We start from the raw sequence: 18,476 nt of genomic DNA, 5'->3' as shown, positions 1-18,476 counted from the left end.
TCTCTCCATTCCTCTCTCCATTTCCCTCTCCATTCCTCTCTCCATTTCCCTCTCCATTCCTCTCTCCATACCTCTCTCCATTCCTCTCTCCATTCCTCTCTCCATATCTCTCTCCATTCCTCTCTCGATACCTCTCTCCATTCCTCTCTCGATACCTCTCTCCATTCCTCTCTCCATTCCTCTCTCCATTCTCTCTCCATTCCTCTCTCCATTCCCCTCTCCATTCCTCTCTCCATATCTCTCTCCATTCCTCTGTCCATTCTCTCTCCATTCCTCTCTCCATTCCTCTCTCCACTCCTCTCTCGATACCTCTCTCCATTCCTCTCTCCATATCTCTCTCCATTCCTCTGTCCATTCTCTCTCCATTCCTCTCTCCATTCCTCTCTCCATTCCTCTCTCCATTCCCCTCTCCATTCCTCTCTCCATACCTCTCTCCATTCCTCTCTCCATTCCTCTCTCCATTCCTCTCTCCACTCCTCTCTCGATACCTCTCTCCATTCCTCTCTCCATATCTCTCTCCATTCCTCTCTCCATTCCTCTCTCCATTCCTCTCTCCATTCCTCTCTCCATTCCTCTCTCCATTCCCCTCTCCATTCCTCTCTCCATATCTCTCTCCATTCCTCTCTCCATTCCTCTCTCCATTCCTCTCTCCATATCTCTCTCCATTCCTCTCTCCATTCCTCTCTCCATTCCTCTCTCCATATCTCTCTCCATTCCTCTCTCCATTCCTCTCTCCATTCCTCTCTCCATTCCTCTCTCCATTCCTCTCTCCATTCCTCTCTCCATTCCTCTCTCCATTCCCCTCTCCATTCCTCTCTCCATACCTCTCTCCATTCCTCTCTCCATTCCTCTCTCCATACCTCTCTCCATTCCTCTCTCGATACCTCTCTCCATTCCTCTCTCGATACCTCTCTCCATTCCTCTCTCCATACCTCTCTCCATTCCTCTCTCCATTCCCCTCTCCATACCTCTCTCCATACCTCTCTCCATTCCTCTCTGCATTCCTCTCTCCATTCCCCTCTCCATACCTCTCTCCATACCTCTCTCCATTCCTCTCTCCATTCCCCTCTCTATTCCTCTCTCCATATCTCTCTCCATTCCTCTGTCCATTCTCTCTCCATTCCTCTCTCCATTCCCCTCTCCATTCCTCTCTCCATATCTCTCTCCATTCCTCTCTCCATTCCTCTCTCCATTCCTCTCTCCATTCCTCTGTCCATTCTCTCTCCATTCCTCTCTCCATTCCCCTCTCCATTCCTCTCTCCATACCTCTCTCCATTCCTCTCTCCATTCCTCTCTCCATTCCTCTCTCCATTCCTCTCTCCATTTCCCTCTCCATTCCTCTCTCCATTTCCCTCTCCATTCCTCTCTCCATATCTCTCTCCATTCCTCTCTCCATTCCTCTCTCCATATCTCTCTCCATTCCTCTCTCCATTCCTCTCTCCATTCCTCTCTCCATTCCTCTCACCATATCTCTCTCCATTCCTCTCTCCATTCCTCTCTCCATTCCTCTCTCCATTCCTCTCTCCATTCCTCTCTCCATTCCTCTCTCCATTCCCCTCTCCATTCCTCTCTCCATACCTCTCTCCATTCCTCTCTCCATTCCTCTCTCCATACCTCTCTCCATTCCTCTCTCGATACCTCTCTCCATTCCTCTCTCGATACCTCTCTCCATTCCTCTCTCCATTCCTCTCTCCATTCCTCTCTCCATTCTCTCTCCATTCCTCTCTCCATTCCCCTCTCCATTCCTCTCTCCATATCTCTCTCCATTCCTCTGTCCATTCTCTCTCCATTCCTCTCTCCATTCCTCTCTCCACTCCTCTCTCGATACCTCTCTCCATTCCTCTCTCCATATCTCTCTCCATTCCTCTGTCCATTCTCTCTCCATTCCTCTCTCCATTCCCCTCTCCATTCCTCTCTCCATTCCTCTCTCCATTCCTCTCTCCACTCCTCTCTCGATACCTCTCTCCATTCCTCTCTCCATATCTCTCTCCATTCCTCTCTCCATTCCTCTCTCCATTCCTCTCTCGATACCTCTCTCCATTCCTCTGTCCATTCTCTCTCCATATCTCTCTCCGTATCTCTCTCCATTCCCCTCTCACCCTAGGTATTGTTCCCATCCCCCCCCCCCCCTTAGGTTTGCTATGTTTTTTTTGTCTCAGAGGTGAACCTGGTGCACAGAGTGGAGGTCTGTCTGCAGTAGGCTGTGGGCAATGGGGGGAGAGTGCTCGGGTTGTTGGGGCACACTGGGGTTTGCAAAATATTGCTTGGCTCTGGAAGTAGTGCTTCACCTGGAGCCAATGGTATTGACCATACTGGGCGAGATGAAATTGGCCGGATGACCGGTGGGAGAGCAGGACCTGGTCCTGGAGGAGCTGCGGATCATTTTTTCTTGCCAGGCTCCGGATCCACCTGCGATGATTTTTTTTCTTAAAGCTCTTGGCTCGAAATGGTTCAGAATTGCACTTCCAACCCGAATCGGGACAGCTTCCTTTCTTTCTGACATGACGTTTTCCCCAGTATTTACTGTCTTTTTCAGGAGCTTTCAAAAATTACTTGGGCTTCACGGATGGAGTCACTTTCTCCTTTTTCTTATCGATATTGCATTCCTTCCTGGATACTTGTTTCTTCCATCGAGCCACTGCTGTCGAACCACTAGCTTTACATATGTTGAAGCAAGCTTTTATTTTCCGTTTTGGTTCTTGGGAAGGCCATTGATCCGTACCCCAATAACTATTTTGTCTCTAAACCGACTTTTGGAGCTCCAGAGGTTCAGGTGTGGAGACTCACTGCTCTCCACCTTTGTTTGATCAGGATTCGGCCTCGATCGTTGAATATAAACGACATTTTTTACTTCTCGCAACACAAAATTATTCTTTGTTGCTGAAAAAAACATCATTGCCAGTTTTGCTTTCATCCGTCTCAAACTAAAGACCAGCAAGTATTTTCAGTGCTTCTGTCCATTCTGGTGATTAGCATAGAGGTTCTGATGTATGTTGGTTGCTTAATGGATATGATGTATTCTCATAACTGCCTCAAATTCTCCCAAAGCTTTTCCGACTGATCGTTAGATTACCCGCTATCTCTAGTTTTGCTGAAAATGGCACATTCTGAACAACAGATCCACTGAGCTGTACAGCGGCTGCACTCCCAGTGCCTAACATTTAACTTTGTGTCTTGGCTGTTGCGGCTGATACGGCTTCATAGGGCAAGATGCAGTCAAACGAAAGTGGTATCTGGCCAGTTTAGAGCATTTGGAGTCGAAATCCGACTTGGGGAGGGGGGGATGCCAAACAGGCGGTAACTCTGGAACCGCCCGTTACATGCCCCGCTTGATATTCAGTCCTATTGAAGTCAACGGATGCGATCCTGTCCGTTTTTGTGCTACGCTGAAAACAAATTTCTACCCCACTAGCTGAAGGGCACATGGGGTTGTGAGCAGCTGGATTTTCTGGTTTCAGATGTACTTTTCCTCTGTTCCCATGTTCTGAGTCTCCTTTTAAAATGCTCTGGTAAATTCTGACACCATAGTGGCATTTGTCATTAAGTTTGGTTGGTAACAAATAAGAAATTACTTCAGGGCTTAAAAGCGTACTCTTTATCGATCAGTCATTCCAATTAAACTGCGTGCCACTGTTAATCAGACAAACACCTCCAAGTCAGAGGGAACGCTCAGGGAACATTCTGTACTTGACTTTGGAGATAAAGTTACACCAATATTGATACAGAGACAGGCCTTCAACATCATTACGTATCAGGGCCAACTCCAGATCATACATGGAATAATCCGCACCCCATACACGGTCCAGAAATTTCACCCCTCCGTATTTACCAAGTTACGAATGCGGGAAAGCTGATAACAGCTTCAAAAAAGCTGACACAGCCTCTAATACACTGACAAGTCAAGGAGCAGCATTCAATTGAAAAACAGTCCCGTATAAAGGCCTCTAACCAAGGCGTCTGCTTCAAGGCAGCTAAATACATTAAATCCCTTCATATTACATTGGTGTACAGGGTTTTTATTAGTGCTTTGGAATTAGATTCTGCAATTCAGTTCATTTTTCTGTGAAGACTGAAACCCCAGAGGTCTCACATATGCACAGTGACCAATCATCCACTTTTGGAGCACAGCTGTTTGTGAGGGAACAGCCAATTCAGGAACTACTCGAATCCTCAGTGACTCACTTACTTCCACATTGTTGCTAGTCTGTTTCTGCTCCTCAGCAACCTTCCCCCCACCTTAGATTCTGTGTGTGTACATGAGTGTGTACATGAGTGTGTACGTGTGTGTGTACGTGTGTGTACGTGTGTGTGTGTGCGTATGTGTGTGTATTAGGGTTGCCAACCCTCCAGGACTGCCCTGGAGTCTCCAGGAATTGAAGATTAATCTCCAGGACACAACCCGAGCATTAAACAAAAATTCTTGGGAGGTGGGGGGAGTTTTAACCTCCCCACGACAGGCAGGAGAGGGTTGGTGGGGGTGGGGGGGAGTTAAATTGGTAAAAATGTGAAACCCAACCCCGACCCACCGCAAACACGCCTACTCCTTATTCTAATGAGGGCCTGCCGTTAAATTTGGCAGGACCTCGGCCATGCTCCTCCGCTCCCTCCCTACCCATAAATATCGAGGCCTATGTGTTTTTTCATTTTCTTTGAACACTTTTGTTTATTAGTTATAGAAATGTTGGAAATGGGGGAAAAAAGGCTGTTTGACTCTGCAGGGCCATTGGAGGGGAAATGTCTTGTGATGAAGCCTCCAGGAATACGTTCAACCAGAGTTGGCAACCCTAGTGTGTATGTGTGTGTGCGTATGTGTGTGTGTGAGTGTTTGTATGTGTGTGTGTGTTTGTGTGTGTGTGTCTGTGTGAGTGTTTGTATGTGTGTGTATGTGTGTGTATGTGTGTTTGTATGTATGTGTGTATGTGTGTGTATGTTTGTATGTATGTGTGCGTGTGTTTGTATGTTTGTATGTGTGAGTGTTTGTATGTGTGTGTGAGTGTTCGTGTGTGTGTGTCTGTGTGAGTGTTTGTATGTGTGTGTCTGTGTGTGTGTTTGTTTGTGTGTGTGAGTGTTTGTGTGTGTGTGTCTGTGTGTGTGTTTGTATGTGTGTGTCTGTGTGTGTGTTTGTATGTGTGTGTGTGTTTGTTTGTGTGTGTGTGTTTGTTTGTGTGTATGTTTGTATGTGTGTGTATGTGTGGTTGTGTGTGTATGTGTGTGTATGTTTATATGTGTGTGTATGTGTGTTTGTGTGTGTATGTGTGTATGTTTGTATGTGTGTGTATGTGTGTTTGTGTGTGTATGTGTGTATGTTTGTATGTGTGTGTATGTGTGTTTGTGTGTGTATGTGTGTTTGTATGTTTGTGTGTGTGTTTGAATGTGTTTGTATGTGTGTATGTTTGTATGTGTGTGTTTGTATGTTTGTGTGTGTGAGTGTTCGTGTGTGTGTGTCTGTGTGAGTGTTTGTATGTGTGTGTCTGTGTGTGTGTTTGTTTGTGTGTGTGAGTGTTTGTGTGTGTGTGTCTGTGTGTGTGTTTGTATGTGTGTGTCTGTGTGTGTGTTTGTATGTGTGTGTGTGTTTGTTTGTGTGTGTGTGTTTGTTTGTGTGTGTGTGTGTTTGTGTGTGTGTGTGTTTGTATGTGTGTATGTTTGTATGTGTGTGTATGTGTGGTTGTGTGTGTATGTGTGTGTATGTTTATATGTGTGTGTATGTGTGTTTGTGTGTGTATGTGTGTATGTTTGTATGTGTGTGTATGTGTGTTTGTGTGTGTATGTGTGTATGTTTGTATGTGTGTGTATGTGTGTTTGTGTGTGTATGTGTGTTTGTATGTTTGTGTGTGTGTTTGAATGTGTTTGTATGTGTGTATGTTTGTATGTGTGTGTGTTTGTATGTTTGTGTGTGTGTTTGAATGTTTGTGTGTGTGTGTATGTTTGTATGTGTGTGTATGTGTGTTTGTGTGTGTATGTGTGTTTGTATGTTTGTGTGTGTGTTTGAATGTGTTTGTATGTGTGTATGTTTGTATGTGTGTGTGTTTGTATGTTTGTGTGTGTGTTTGAATGTTTGTGTGTGTGTGTGTGTGTTTGTATGTGTGTGTGTGTGTGTGTGTGTGTGTAAGAGGGCACAGGACTGGCTCTCACCTCCTTCCCTGTGCGACAGGTCTGAGAGCAGCCAGAAGGCCTTCACCTTCTAAGTGGGTCCAGTTGGCCTTGTGGAAAGAAAGACCCGAGCTTCCGGCTGGCCAATAGTTTGCATCCAGACTGTACTTATATTGGAGGATCTGAGCTGGCTGGGATCAAGGAGTAAGGCCCACTATTTGTGGGCATGCTAAATTTGGGGTCGACCAAGCAAAGCCCCAGGTAAATGAGGTGAGGTGTGATGATGCCACTCCAGCCCCGCTTCCATATTATTTCAATGCTCGCTCCTGTTGTAGGTGCAAGCATTCCCATGTTCCCTCAGGAAAACCCCCAGAAGTTCCCTGGCACTGAAAAGGGGACAGAGGCGTAGAGCTGTAGGTTACCACCCCTTTATCCTCTGCTTTACACTCAGGGAGTAAATGTTCTCCAGAGGAAAAATCAGCCCTGCATGGTTTTTCCTAAAGTATAAAGTATAAATGTGAATGTAAATAATAAAAAACACAGAAGTGAAAAATAAAAGGATAAATGGTGTACACTCTTTTAAAGGATCCTTGACCAGGTGTCTGACAAAGGGGAAAAGACCGTATAGGAACATAGAAACATAGAAAATAGGAGCAGGAATAGGCCATTCGGCCCTTCGAGCCTGGTCCACCATTCATTATGATCATGGCTGATCCTCTATCTCGATACTATATTCCTGCTCCCTCCCCATACCCCTTGATGCCTCTTGTGTCTAGAAATCTATCTCGCTCCTTCTTAAATATATTCAGTGACTTGGCCTCCACAGCCTTCTGTGGTAGAGAATTCCACAGGTTCACCACCCTCTGAGTGAAGAAATTTCTCCTCATCTCAGTCCTAAATGTCCTCCCCCGTATCCTGAGTCTGTGACCCCTCGTTCTAGATCCCTCAGCCAGGGGAAACATCCTTCCTGCATCCAGTCTGTCTAGCCCTGTCAGAATTTTATATGTTTCAATGAAATCCCCTCTCATTCTTCTAAACTCGAGTGAATACAGGCCGAGTCGACCCAATCTCTCCTCATACGACAGCCCTGCCATCCCAGGAATCAGTCTGGTGAACCTTCGCTGCACTCCCTCCATGGCAAGGACATCCTTTCTTAGGTAAGGAGACCAAAACTGTACACAATACTCCAGCTGTGGTCTCACCAGTATAACTGCAGTAAGACATCCTTGCTCCTGTACTCAAATCCTCTTGCAATGAAGGCCAACATGCCATTTGCCTTCCTAACTGCTTGCTGCACCTGCATGTTTGCTTTCAGTGACTGGTGTACAAGGACACCCAGGTCCCTTTGTACATCAACATTTCCCAATCTATCACCATTTAAATAATACTCCTGCCTTTCTGTTCTTCCTTCTGAAATGGATAAATTCACATTTATCTACATTATACTGCATCTGCCATGTATTTGCCAACTCACTCAACTTGTCTAAATCACCTTGAAGCCTCTTTGCATCCTCCTCACAACTCACGATCCCACCTAGTTTTGTGTTGTCAGCAAACTTGGAAATATTACATTTGGTTCCCTCATCCAAATCATTGATATATATTGTGAATAGCTGGGGCCCAAGCACTGATCCCTGCGGTACCCCACTAGTCACCGCCTGACACCCTGAAAAAGACCCATTTATTCCTACTCTCTGTTTCCTGTCTGTTAACCAATTTTCAATCCATGCCAGTATATTACCCCCAATCCCATGTGCTTTAATTTTGCACACTAACCTCTTATGTGGGACTTTATCAAAGGCCTTCTGAAAATCCAAATAAACCACATCCACTGGTTCTCCCTTATCTATTCTACCAGTTACATCCTCAAAAAACTCCAATATGTTTGTCAAACATGATTTCCCTTTCATAAATCCATGTTGACTTTGTCTAATCCCGTTGAAATTTTCTATGTGTCCTGTTATCACATCCTTTATAATAGACTCTAGCATTTTCCCTACGACTGATGTTAGGCTAACAGGTCTGTAGTTCCCTGTTTTCTCTCTCCCTCCTTTTTTAAATAGTGGGATTACATTTGCCACCCTCCAATCTGCAGGAACTGTTCCATGATCTATAGAATTTTGGAAGCTGACAACTAATGCATCCACTATTTCCATGGCTACCTCTTTTAGTACTCTGGGATGCAGATTATCAGGCCCTGGGAATTTATCGGCTTTCAGTCCCATTAATTTCTCCAGCACTATTTTTTTACCAATACTAATTTCCTTTAATTCCTCCTTCTCACTAGTCCCTTGGTTCCCTATCATTTCTGGGAAGTTATTTGTGTCCTCTTCCGTGAAGACAGAACCAAAGTATTTGTTTAATTGCTCTGCCATTTCCTTGTTCCCCATTATAAATTCTCCCGTTTCTGACTGTAAGGGACCTACATTTGTCTTCACTAATCTTTTTCTTTTTACATACTTGTAGAAGCTTTTATAAGTAAAAAAGTAACCGATAAAAAGTTACTTTCATGAAAGATGTGGCCATTCATATGAATAAAGATTTACTGAAGGTGAAAGTCCCACAGTTCCAGCCTTTAATTTAAAAACTAATTACAGAGGATTATTAACAGCAGAAGTGTAAAGGTGTATTTTAAACCAGAGCAAAGCTTTATTTTTGATAAAGTCACAGCATTCCACCACTTAATCGGCAAAATGTCATGCAGAAAAATTTAAAAAGAAAATGGCATGTTTTATACCAGAGAAACCGACTGCGAACCATGACACAGGAATAAGAAGAGCGAGAAAATAATCTGTTTTGAGCCACATTAAAACAATGTTTCGCCTGCATTGGCATTATCATTAGAGATAAAGCCAAGGTTGTCAAGCTAACGGATTCACAGAATAGACTTTGCGGGTTTAAAGCCTCAGACCTCCCATCCCCCCCCCCTTCGTACAGCAAAGGGCACTCGTTTAAAGTTTAAGCAGGGCTGCAGGGGGAGGTCACGACAATGGCTGGAACTGCAGCTGCACTAGGCCCGAGGTCCTTCCTGTCCAAAAAGGCAGAAAAGAAAAAAAAAACGTGCCTCACAGCACAGAAAGGGCATCATTAAAAAAAAATGTTTTAATTCTTCTGTAGGTGGACACTAAAGTGAAAGGGGCTTTTTAATCCTTACCACTTAGAAGTTCGGAAGTTCCCCTGTATTTTACCTTGACCTCGAACTTTTTAAGTTCTCTTTTGAGGCTAATTTCCTCTTTCTAAAAAAAAACTCAATGCTTGAGTGGAATTCAGAGTGTTCCGTTATTTTGTACAGCTGGGGGCAAATAGAGGCAATGATCTATCGTAAGCATTGTAAGGAGATTCATCGTGACATACAGAATGTTCACTTTTCTAAAGAAATGAACTTTGATAGAAATTTTTGTGGAAATTCTTTTGGTGCCTATTTTGCTGAGATTTAATCAGATTGTATGATCTTCCCCCCCCCACCTCAATTTTCTCACATCAGTTTCTGAAAGTCCCAACTTGTCCTGGGATACAGTTTCACAGGTGCTGACAGCCTTCCTGTATCTTCGTCACGTGTGAGCCTGGACAGCGAGCGTCAGCAGCCTGTTTGTTCATAGAGGACAACAAAACCAAGCCCAATCCTCACCTCACCCAACTTCTACACTCACACGTTGTCCAGCGGGGGCCAAGTGACTAGGCATGAGAATCCTGACTGATTTTCTTTCCCCCCTTCCCTGACTGAGGAACAAGGAAGCCCATTGTAGCCTCCCATTGCCCAAACATCTGAAATCACCAAATGCAGCCCAGGGTGAAACCTGGGACCTTCCCATTCTGTTATGGCTCTAATCCAGCCCCAGCCCATAAAGTCTGCACAGTAGGTACAGAGTTCATTTTTTTGAAAGGGAGGAAATTAGCTTCTCACTGACTTATCTCAACCTCAAAGGAGCACAGAAGGGTTCAAAGTCACGTTAAAATACAGGTGTACTCCTGGTCTGTATGGCTCAGCAATGATTTTTAACAACCTCCCGTGATAATAAAGGAATAAAATAAACCAAGTGATGAATAGTAAATGGAAAAAAGCCGATTGATGATGGAACTTTTGATTAATTTATGAACGATATAATCATGAAATTCAGGTGCCTATCATGTATTGAATCGTTAAGCGTTAATACAAACATAGGAGTCGATAGATTCCGTAATGTCCCTGAAGGAGGTGGAAGTGCAGCAGGGTGGGATTCCTACCAGCTGTTGACCCAGGTGGGATTCCTGCCAGCTGTTGACCCAGGTGGGATTCCTGCCAGCTGTTGACCCAGGTGGGATTCCTACCAGCTGTTGACTCAGGTGGGATTCCTGCCGGCTGTTGACCCAGGTGGGATTCCTACCAGCTGTTGACCCAGGTGGGATTCCTACCAGCTGTTGACCCAGGTGGGATTCCTGTCAGCTGTTGACCCAGGTGGGATTCCTACCAGCTGTTGACTCAGGTGGGATTCCTACCAGCTGTTGACTCAGGTGGGATTCCTGCCGGCTGTTGACCCAGGTGGGATTCCTACCAGCTGTTGACCCAGGTGGGATTCCTGTCAGCTGTTGACCCAGGTGGGATTCCTACCAGCTGTTGACCCAGGTGGGATTCCTACCAGCTGTTGACTCAGGTGGGATTCCTGCCGGCTGTTGACCCAGGTGGGATTCCTACCAGCTGTTGACCCAGGTGGGATTCCTACCAGCTGTTGACTCAGGTGGGATTCCTGCCGGCTGTTGACCCAGGTGGGATTCCTACCAGCTGTTGACCCAGGTGGGATTCCTACCAGCTGTTGACTCAGGTGGGATTCCTGCCAGCTGTTGACCCAGGTGGGATTCCTACCAGCTGTTGACCCAGGTGGGATTCCTACCAGCTGTTGACTCAGGTGGGATTCCTGCCGGCTGTTGACCCAGGTGGGAGTCCTGCCAGCTGTTGACCCAGGTGGGATTCCTGCCGGCTGTTGACCCAGGTGGGATTCCTGCCAGCTGTTGACCCAGGTGGGAGTCCTGCCAGCTGTTGACCTAGGTGGGAGTCCTGCTAGCTGTTGACCCAGGTGGGATTCCTACCGGCTGTTGACCCAGGTGGGATTCCTACCAGCTGTTGACCCAGGTGGGATTCCTACCAGCTGTTGACCCAGGTGGGATTCCTACCAGCTGTTGACCCAGGTGGGATTCCTGCCAGCTGTTGACCCAGGTGGGATTCCTACCGGCTGTTGACCCAGGTGGGATTCCTACCAGCTGTTGACCCAGGTGGGATTCCTACCAGCTGTTGACCTGGCCTCAAATCCCTGGGTCGGGGTCATTTGAATATTCGATCCGGGCACCCATGCATGTAGCGACGCATCGGGGGCACCTGCCCTGCTGAAGAGGCAATGGTCGGACCGCTTCCCTGCCCCTCTGAGAGGGGGAACCCCAGGCCTGAAACAGGCCAAAGGGTAGTTGCTAAAAAAGATTTATCAAGGAGCATAAGGCCAGCTTTATAAAAGTAATTGATCTCTCTGATCCACTGGGGCAAGCTGGATGCAATTCCTAGAGTAACCCAGGAATGCCCCATAAACACCCGCCAAAAGTTCAATTGTGCCGTAATGGAAGCAGCCCTAACAAACTCCCAGAACACTGGTGAAATTGCAATTAATGGAAACCAAGTGGATCTGGGTTCCACCTCCCATTGTAACCCTACAGCTGGAATTCTGCTCCTCCTCCCAACTGGAATTTCAACTTCGGGCCTTGACTTCATAGTATTTTTTTGGACTAAATGCACACAATTTTTTCCATAGAGGCATCGTACAACAAGGAGAAACTGGAAACAAAAAATAGACAAAGGGGGTAGGGAAACAAAGTGAACCAAAACAACAGCTCAACACCACTTATAAAAGATGCTTCAAAGGGAGAGTGGAGCTGGACTACATTGTATCTGCATGTTGAGCTCCTTACCTCAGCCCTGCCAGCTATTTCCTGACGGGAAGAGAGGGAAATTTCCATCCCTGTCCCTTTTGCAGAACTCCCAGCAGTTGATTTCAGGGCAGCATTGATTATAGGGCCAGGAGCAGGTCACATGTCCTCTCTACTGTGGATGGCTTGAAGCCAGGGGAGGGGAGTAAATAGCACAATGGCCGACAAATTAAGATGGGTATAGAGGGATATGGGCCAAGTGCAGGCAATTGGGACTAGCTTAGTGGTATAAACTGGGCGACATGGACATGTTGGGCTGAAGGGTCTGTTTCCATGTTGTAAACTTCTATGATTCTAAATACACCATTTCAGTGAGGTCCTATTCGAAATCAATTGAAATAATTAAAAATGTTCTTTTTTTCAAATAGCATGGCAAACTGCACAGAACAACCCCAAATGTTAACCATTTTTTCAGATGCTGATGGGATATACTGTATATTTTTCCAGTATCATTTTGTTTCAGATTTCCAGGATTCACAGATTTTTTATCTAACAAGATATGCAATCTCAAAGCATCCAGGCAATATCACAAGCCGAAGCTTCGCTGTGAAAAAATGCTTAAGAAGCACATGTTAATTGTTACAAAAATTGGTGGTGGAAGTGTTCTGATTTACGGTGGAAGGTACGTATCCTGAACCTCGAAGGTCATTATCTTTATTATCAGCATCCATCAAACTACATTTGATTGCTCCACATAGTTTTCCGAGAGCATTTATAATGCTCTATATTTTTGAACTTGCCTTCTATATCTGACTACTCAGTGACAATTTTCAGAAAATAACGCTATAGAACTAAAACATAATATCATACCATCATAGGAGGCCATTCGGCCCATTGTGCCTGTGCTGGCTCTTTGGTAGAGCCATACAACTAGTCCCACTCCCCTGCTCTTTCCCCATAGCCCTGTAATTTTTTTCCCTTCAAGTATTTATCCCATTCCCTTTTGAAAGTTTTTATTGAATCTGGTTCCACCACCCATTCAGGCAGAGCATTGTGCTGCGTTAAAAGATGTTTCCTCATGTCACCTCTGGTTCATTTGTCAATCACCTCTGGTTACCGACCCTTCTGTCACAGGAAACAGTTTCTCTTTGTTCACTTTATCAAAACTTCATGATTTTGAACACCTCTATCAAATCTCCCCTTAACCTTCTCTGCTCTAAGGAGAACAACCCCAGCTTCTCCAGTCTCTCCACATAACTGAAGTCCCTCATCCCTGGTACCATTCTAGTAAATCTCTTCTGCACCCTCCCTAAGGCCTTGACATCCTTCCTAAACCAGTGTTTTATAAAGATTTAGCATAACTTTTTTGCTTTTGTACTCTATCCCTTGATTAATAAAGCCATATGCTTTTTTAATAGCCTTCTTAACTTGTCCTGCCACCTTCAAAAGATTTGTGTATCTGCACCCCCAGGTCTCTCTGTTCCTGCACCCCCTTCAAAATTGTACCATTTAGTTTATATTGCCTCTCTTCATTCTTCCTACCAAAATGTATCACTTCACACTTCTCTGTTTTAAATTTCATCTGCCATGTGTCTGCCCATTTCACCAGTCTGTCTCTGTCCTCCTGAAGTCTGTTACTATCCTCAACATTGTTTACTACATTTCTGAGTTTCGTGTCATCTGCAAACTTTGAAATTTTGCCCTGTCTACTGATGTCCAGGCCATTAATATATGTCAAAAAGAGCAGTGGTCCTAATACTGACCCCTGGGGAACACCACTGTATACTTCCCTCCAGTCTGAAAAATAACCGTTCACCACTACTCTCTGCTTTCTGTCCCTTAGCCAATTTTGTACCCACGCTGCCACTGTCCCTTTAATCCCATGGGCTTTAATTTTGCCATCAAGTCTATTATGTGGCACTTAGTCAAATGCCTTTTGAAAGTCCATATACACATCAACCACACTACCCTCATCAACCCTCTCTGTCACTTCATCAAAGAACTCAATCAAGTTCGTCAAACACGATTTTCCTTTAACAAATCCGTGCTGACTTTCATTTATTAGCCCATACTTTTCCAAGTGCCAATTAATTTTGTCCCAGATTATTGTCTCTAAAAGTTTCCCCACCACCAATGTTAGGTAGAGTGGCCTGTAATTGCCGGGTTTATCCCCCTCTTTTGGAACGGGGTGTAACATTTGCAATCCTCCAGTCCTCCGGAACTGTCCCCATATCTAAGGACAAGTGGAAGATTGTGGCCAGAGCCTCCGCAATTTCCACCCTAACTTCCCTCAGTAACCTAGGATCCATCCCATCTGGACCAGGTGACTTTTCTACTTTGAGTACTGCCAATCTTTTAAGTACCTCCTCTTTATCTATTTTTATCCTATCCAATATCACTACTACCTCCTCCTTTACTGCTACATTGGCAGCATCCTCTTCTCTAGTGATGACGGATGCAAAGTATTCATTCAGTACCTCAGCCACACCCTCTGCCTCCACAAGAAGATCAACTTTTTTTGTCCTAATCGGCCCCACCCTCCTTGGGCTACCCTTTTTTTTTTGATTCGTTCATGGGATGTGGGCGTCGCTGGCGAGGCCGGCATTTATTGCCCATCTATTTATTACTATTTATATGTTTATAAAAGACTTTAGGATTCCCTTTTGTGTTAGCCACCAGTCTATTCTCTTTGCCCCTTTTGTTCCCTTTTTTAGATCTCCTCTGTACTTTCTGTATTTAGCTTGGTTCTCCACTGTATTATGAACCTTACATTTGTCATAAGCCTCCTTTTTCTCTTTTGCTTTAATCTGTGGAGCTCCTGCGTGCACACAGCAACATTCAGAAACATTTAAGAGAATAAACTGCCGCGATGGCTTACTGAGGGGTTCTCAAAAAAATAAATAAAATTGAATGCCTCGTAGTCAGTGTTGGAACCTGTATTGGTAGCTCTTTAGCCAGGTCTTGAATGCCTGGGCAGATAGGACGAGTCTCTTCATTTGGATGGTTCGTCAGGGTCCTAAGTGACATCACATTACTTGCTGTCAGTTGAGCCTTTAGCATAAAATTCAATTCTAATTGGGCAATTTCTCACAGAAAGATCATGAAATGAAAATGTGACACTGATGAAGTTAATGGTCCTTTAAACACTGGTCGAGAATTAGGAGTGGAAATCTGTCTCGGGCAAAATGGGCGCTGGCGAATTGGCAGCCCGTTTTACACTCTGCCTGATTTTCTTTTCCGATGAAATCAATCTCACCGCTATATTACCGTGTGCATGCAGAAGCTTCACTGTCTATGGGTAGCACTGTGCTGCGGTACGAAATCCAGCCTTTCAGAGAAATGGACCAAAATTTATTTTTTTGGAACTCTACAAGTCGGCTCACTAATGTTGTTGCAGCCAGCAACCCCAAGCCCCACCCAGTAACTTTCCTGAGGCAGGCACCCCAGATGAGACATTAATGGAATGGGCATCTGTCCTATGTATGATTGGGTAAAGTGGGACGGAGCCATGGCACAGCTGGTGGGTGAGTCGATGTTCTGTCCCGCCCAAGGTCTAGCCCCAAAAGTTCCCTTAAAATTCGGGACCAACTTGTTGTTTCAAATAGTAATATTGTGAGCAGCCATATTCTCGGTTTCTAAAATACTGAGAAAATGCAGGTAATTCAACTTAAGGCTATGAGCACAGAACTAGAGGATATGAGTGTAAAATGAACAAGGCTTAAGCAGTGGATATTCACAATAGACTGCCAACTAAGGCGGTTAATGTTGTGTTAATTACAACCTTTAAAAAGAGAGCTAAATGAATAGCTGGTTAAGAAGAGAATTAAGGGTTGTAAGGATAATTACAGCTGGAGCTAATCAAATACTGTGTGAAGCCACTGAGACCATGGATACGGGCCAATGAATTCAACCAGTCTCGAACATTTATTATCCTTTCATAAGATTTTAACACCATACAGATAGATTAGCTGGCCTTTCAGCTCATTGCTGTTTGAAGGGCACTGCTGGTGGAGAATGGCTGCTTTATTTGCCGACATAACATCAGTCACTGCAAAAGCAATTCATGCGGGGAGATTTCAATCTTTGGGCGGCTGACTGACGGAGCTGGCTGCCCGTTCTGGGATTGAAGAGGCCAGAGCCGATTTGAGGCCCGGGCCTCAACCGGCCAGCAGCAGGCACCAAACGGGTAGCTCCTCGGTTTCGGGCCTGAGGAATCTTGGCTGGCTCCTACTCCTAGCTGGTCCTGAGTAGTTTGGGGGAGGAGGCGGGGGTGGTGGGACGTGTGGCCCGGCCCAGCAGTGGCTCGCAGTAGTTTTGTGGAACCAGGAAGACCACTCCTGCTCCGTCTGGCTCCGCAAAAATATAACGTTAAAGATTTTTTGGGGCCCTTTAAGGACCGCTGCTTAGGCCGCTCAACACGAGTATGCATGCATGTGTGTCCCTTAAAATTGAAATCAGGGTCCTACTATGTCATAGGACCCCGATTTGAATAATCAAGATGCCTACTGCCTGAAACAGGCGGGTGCTCCGGCCACCCAAGGGAAGGCCCCTTTCAAAATGGCAGCAGCCAGCTGCCGGCGATAACAAGGGGGTAAGTCTACCGACCCCATTTTGAGGACGTTCCCTGCATTTTAACGCCGATTTCAGCCAGTTAAAATCGGCTTGATTGTGTGAACGACGTAGGTAGAAAGAGGGATGAGGTCCTGGAGGCAGATTTTAAGGAGCTAGGAAAGAGACTAATAAGCAGGACCTCGAAGGTAGTAATCTCCGGATTACTCCCGGTGCCGCGCGTTAGCAAGTATAGAAATAGGAGGATAGGGAAGATGAATGCGTGACTGGAGGCAGGGCTTTAGATTCCTGGGGTATTGGGAGCGGTTCTGGTGGAGGTGGGATCTGTACAGGCCGGACGGGTTGCACCTCAACAGGGCCGGGACCAATGTCCTCGCAGGGAGGTTCACTAGTGCTGTGGGGGAGGGTTTAAACTAATTTGGCAGGAGGATGGGCACCAGGATGTAGCACTGGAAAGGAGAATCAAGGTGCACAAAGGATTGGGAGAGTCAGATAGCACTAGAGTAAAAAATAGTACAGTATTAGGTGGAATCAGACTAAGAGAGAATACAAGAAGGTCTAAGATAGGCTTACAGTGCATGCGTGTAAACACATGAAGCGTGGTAAATAAGGTTGGTGAGCTGCAGGCACAAATAGCCACATGGGAATATGATGTCATGGCAATAACAGAGACCTGGCACAAAAAAGGGCAGGAGTGCGTACTAAATATTCCTGGATACAAGGTGTTCAGGAAAGATAGGGAAGGAAAGAAAGGAGGGGGAGGGGTGGCTGTATTGATTAAGGAGAATATTGCAGTGCTGGAGAGAGATGATGTCCTGGAGGGGTCAAGGACAGATTCTGTTTGGTTCGAGTTAAGAAACAATAGAGGTGCCATTACACTACTGGGTGTATTCTACAGGGGACCAACTAGTGGGAAGGAGATAGGAGCAAATTTGCAGGGAAATTACAGAGAGGTGCAAGAACCATAGAGTAGTGATAATGGGGGACTTCAATTGCCCTAATATAGACTGGGATAGTAATAGTGTAAAGGGTAGAGAGGGGAAGAATTTCTGAAGTGTGTTCAGGAGAATTTCCTTGATCAGTACGTTTCCGGCCCAACGAGGAAGGAGGCATTGCTGGATCTGGTTCTGGGGAATGAGGTGGGTCAAGTGGAGCAAGTGTCAGTGGGGGAACATTTAGGGAACAGTGATCATAGTATCATAAGGTTTAGATTAGTTATGGAAAAGGACAAGGAGCAATCTAGAGTAAAAATACTCAATTGGAGGACGGACAATTTCAGTGGGATGAGAACAGATCTGGCCCGGGTAAATTGGAATCAAAGATTGGCAGGCAAAACGGCAATCGAACAATGGGCGGCCTTTAAAGGGGAGATTGTTCGGGTACAGTCTAGGTACATTCCCATGAGGGGGAAAGGTAGGGCAAACAAAGCCAGAGCTCCCTGGATGACAAAAGAGATAGAGAGTAAGATGAAGCAGAAAAAGACATCAGGTTAATAATACAATTGAGAACCAGGCTGAATATAGAAAGTTCAGAGGGGAAGTGAAAAAGGAAATAAGAGGGACAAAGAGAGAGTCTGAGAATAGACTGGCGGCCAACATAAAAGGGAATCCAAAAGTCTTCTATAGGCATGTAAACAGTAAATGGGTAGTAAGAGGAGGGATGGGGCCAATTAGGGACCAAAAAGGAGATCTACTCATGGAGGCAGAGGGCATGGTCGAGGTACTAAATGAGTACTTTGCATCTGTCTTTACCAAGGAGGAAGATGCTGCCAAAGTCACAGTAAAAGAGGAGGAAGTTAAGATACTGGATGGGCTAAAAATTGATAAAGGGGAAGTACTAGAAAGGCTGGCTGTACTTAAAGTATATAAGTCACCAGGTCCGGATGGGATGCATCCTAGGTTGCTGAGAGAATGGTGGAAATTGCGGAG

The sequence above is a fragment of the Heptranchias perlo genome, chromosome 5, assembly GCF_035084215.1.
Source record: "Heptranchias perlo isolate sHepPer1 chromosome 5, sHepPer1.hap1, whole genome shotgun sequence".
Classification (NCBI taxonomy): Eukaryota; Metazoa; Chordata; class Chondrichthyes; order Hexanchiformes; family Hexanchidae; genus Heptranchias; species Heptranchias perlo.
Note: the sequence above shows the minus strand (reverse complement) of the source record.